Genomic DNA, 4,259 nt, shown 5'->3' with positions numbered 1-4,259 from the left:
TAGAAAAAAATTATTGAGACTATTTATTATTAAATAATCAATATAAAATTTAGTAATTGTATAAAAATATAAGTATTAAATCGCTTGTTATATTATAAAAAAAAAAACAACAAAAGTAAGGTGTTAATATTCGGTATAAACAAGCAACAATTTATCAGTTGACAAATTTATTATAAAAAAAAAATTCAGAATTAAATACGAAACGTTTCGACGCTTACTGAAGTCCTCTTCAGTCTCAAATACATAAAGATATCGAAAAACATATAACAAATCCAATAATCTATGAGCTATAACTCAGATGTCAAATATTCTCTATTAGTCAATTGTAAAATAAAGGAAAGAAAATTGTCAAATAAAGCTGTTTCTGCATCGTGATTCTATGGAATTATTAATAAAATTAAGATTTAATTAGAGGATAAATAAAACCAAACTAAACATGAAAGTATATCTAACTTACGTAAATTTCAGATGCCCAAGTGCAACTTTCTTTTCTTCAATAAAATTATTATATTATTACACCAGAGATACATTGTGTGTAAAAGACAGTTGTCAGAAGAATAAAGGAATTATGATTTTAGCAATTCGAAATGTCAAACTTATTTATTATTATAAGATATATCAAAACAAAATATTATATGCTTTGTCTAATTTTTCCGTGTCGTTTTGGGCATTAATGCCATTCTTCTGTTCTTTAATATAAAGCATTTCTGAAATCAATCTCTTGTTGTAATGAGATTCTACATCCATAATTTGAACATTATTCCAATCAAATAAATGTTTATATTGACTGCAATGTTCAGATATTACAGAATATTTCAATGGATCACCTCTCAAATTGCGCTCATGTTCCTTTACTCTTGTGATCAACTTTCTTTTAGTTTGTCCAACATAAGACGAACTGCAATCTTTACAATTAATTTTATACACTATATTATTTTTTTGTATAGTATCTGTATTGTCCTTATGCACTTTAATAATACTACTAAGTTTATTAATACTCCTGAGTCCTACTGTAAAAACTTCTTTATTTAAATTAGATGTAATATAATTTGTGATATTTGGAATGAATGGTATAACAAAAAGTTTTTTTTTTATAGGAAGACGATCAATACAGTTACTAGTATCAGTATGTGTTCCAATTAATTTAAATTTACAAATAAATTCAATTCTTCTTTGTATTGTACTAAAAATTAATTGTAAAGGATAATTATTATTTAATAACGTTACAATGCAAAACTCAATATTCTTGGTATGAAATTCATAATTAGATAGTAATAATGCTCTATCAACCATGTTATATATGACACCAATCTTCTGTGATAAAGGATGATTTGATAAATAAGATAAACATCTACCAGAAAACGTATCCTTATGATGCCAATCTATTTTCAATTTGTTGTTATCTACTCTTATTTTTAAATCTAAATAATTCAAAGATCTATTATTTTCAATTTCTACCGTAAATTGAAGTCTATTATGAATGCTATTAAAAGTTTCTACGACTTTGTTCACCAAATCTCCAGGAACAGTCATGATAATATCGTCAACATATCGAAAGTAAAATGAATTATTTAATTGTAAGTTGTTTAAGGCAATTTCCTCCAAATCTTGCATCACCATATGTGCTAATATCGGAGACAATGGAGACCCCATAGGTGTTCCATAAGTTTGTTTGTAAATTTTGTTATTGAAAGTAAAATATGTAGAGTCAAAAATAAAATTAATTGCTTTGATAAATTCATCAAAGGGAATTGTTGTATTCTTATTTATTAATTGCCATCTTTTGTTAATACTATCATTGACAAGATCCAAAGGTATGTTAGTGAACATAGATACAACATCTAACGAAATTAAGATCTCCGAATTATCTATTTGTCTACCATCTAAGTTTTTAAATAGTTCAAAGCTATTTTTAACATATTTATTGTCATCAATTAAACTTTTTGAAATAATATTATGTAAAAAGGTTGATAAAGCATATAATGCAGTATTGATTGAAGAAACTATTAAGCGAAAAGGCACATTAATTTTGTGGATTTTTGGTAGTCCATATACTTTAGGCAGAGATGAATCACTAAATTTTAAATTGTATGAAGCTTGTTTTGAAATGTATTTTTTATCTAACCAATCTTTAATTAAGTTATTAAGTTTCTTTTCAATTATATGTATCGGATTTTTTTGTATAATTTTATAGGTACTAGTATCTTCTAATGTATTTTCTATTTTATGGATGTATTCATTTCTGTCTAAAGCTACGGTAACATTTCCTTTATCCGCTCTAGTATATATAATATTGGGATTATCTTTGCAAAATTCAATAGTTTCTTTATACATGTGACACAACTCCTTATCAATACTATTAACATTTTTATTGTTATTATGTGTAAATTCATTTAATTTTGGAATAATATCTGTTCTTAGTTTAGATTGACAATTATCGTTGAGACATTTATTATAATTTTCAAAGTCTTTGATAAATTCTCTGGTTGACCTTTTTTTATTAATATGTGACGGAAGGGAGAATTTCTCTCCCAATTGAATTAAATTAGATACAGAAGGAGGGATGTCACAGCTGGAAAAATTAATAAACCATTTTTCATTAGTCTTATGTAAATTATTATCAGTTAACTGAACAAATTTCTCAGGTTTAATTTGATATGAAATAACATTTGTATCATTTTGAAATTGATAATTAATCGGTTTTATTTTTTTAATCTGTGCTTTTTTTGTTTTTTGAATGAGCCAATTGAATTTCCCTGAATATATTCCTTCATATTTATATTTGAAATTATAAAAGGATATTCTATGATGTTCTGAAATCTCATTCCAAATATTAATAGGTACATTATTATTCAAAAAATTTTCTAAATAATACAATCTTAAATCTAAATTTTGAATTTGCCTGTTAATATCAAAAATTTCCAGCTGTAACAACCTCTCTTCGAAGGAGGCTAAATAATAATTAAATTTCTTAATAGATTTGAAATAGATTCTTAATAGATTTAGTAATTGTATACACGCAATATTTTTTCAATTTGCTAATACTTTATACCAAATTTCTGTCAATAATAACGATGTATATTATTTACTCAACAAAATTACCTTTTTAAAAAAAGGAAAAAAGGCGCCAAGTGTGCGTGTTGGCCTCACAAAAAGCCGTTACATATTATTACAGTATACAAAAAATGAAATGAAATCTTTGTAGATTGCGCCAATATTGTGAAAGAAATATATTTTCTTTTTTTTTGCCATATATATATCATATACTTTATTTCAAAAAAGTAAAAGTACAAAAAACTTGGCGTTTACTCGTAGTTTTTAAATACCAAGATGCACCATAAAGTTCAATGAAATTTTTTTAAATTAAATGCAAATAAAACAATTACGAGTTATTATTGTTTCTAAGAAGTAATTTCTTTTTTTATTAAATCTAATTTTAAAGAATTTTTAAAAAATTTTTTTTAATTCATACAATATTACATCATACAATATTCCGATAACAATATGGAAGTATTATCATACTTCTAACTTCTTTCCTTTTTCGTTACTACATGCGAATATAGTGTCCAATCGATCCTCGTATAGTTTAAGGCCCGGTATTTTATCACCTGGTTAACTTGTGATTAGGCGTAACTTGATGTTTTATCCAATGGGCTTTATCTGTGATGAAACATCAGATTAAGCACAAGTTAATCAGATATTGAAAAAGGACCTGACATATCTTATGCGTTAGAAATTGTATCTGACATATTACAAAATTCGAGAGTCTCGACGAGATTCTCGGTATCATCGAGACTCTCGGTATAAAAAGTTTCGTATCGGTCTCAAATTCGGACTTTAAGTCTCGTCTCGGTCTCGTCTCGGTCTCGGCACGATACTCGAGACTAGTCTCGGTATCGTCCAAAACACTAATCTCAACAAAATTACCTTTTTAAAAAAAAAGGAAAAATGGCGCCAAGTGTGTTAGCCTCACAAAATAAAATGAAATCTTTTTAAATTGCGCCAATTATGAAAGGAATATATTTTCTTGACACATATATAACATACTTTATTTCAAAAAGTAAAAGTACAAAAAACTTGGCGCTGCTAAACCTCAAAATATACAATAATAAGATGGTTATTAAATAATTCCGAATATGAAAAATAATAAGAAATTAATAGAAAAAGAAATAAGGACTCGTTATATAAAAATAAACAATATGAAGAGTCAAGGGCGATATAAAAAAAAATAATAAGGTCTCTCTCTCTCTCTCTCTCTC

The sequence above is a fragment of the Cyphomyrmex costatus genome, unplaced genomic scaffold, assembly GCF_001594065.2.
Source record: "Cyphomyrmex costatus isolate MS0001 unplaced genomic scaffold, Ccosl1.0 scaffold1308, whole genome shotgun sequence".
Classification (NCBI taxonomy): Eukaryota; Metazoa; Arthropoda; class Insecta; order Hymenoptera; family Formicidae; genus Cyphomyrmex; species Cyphomyrmex costatus.
Note: the sequence above shows the minus strand (reverse complement) of the source record.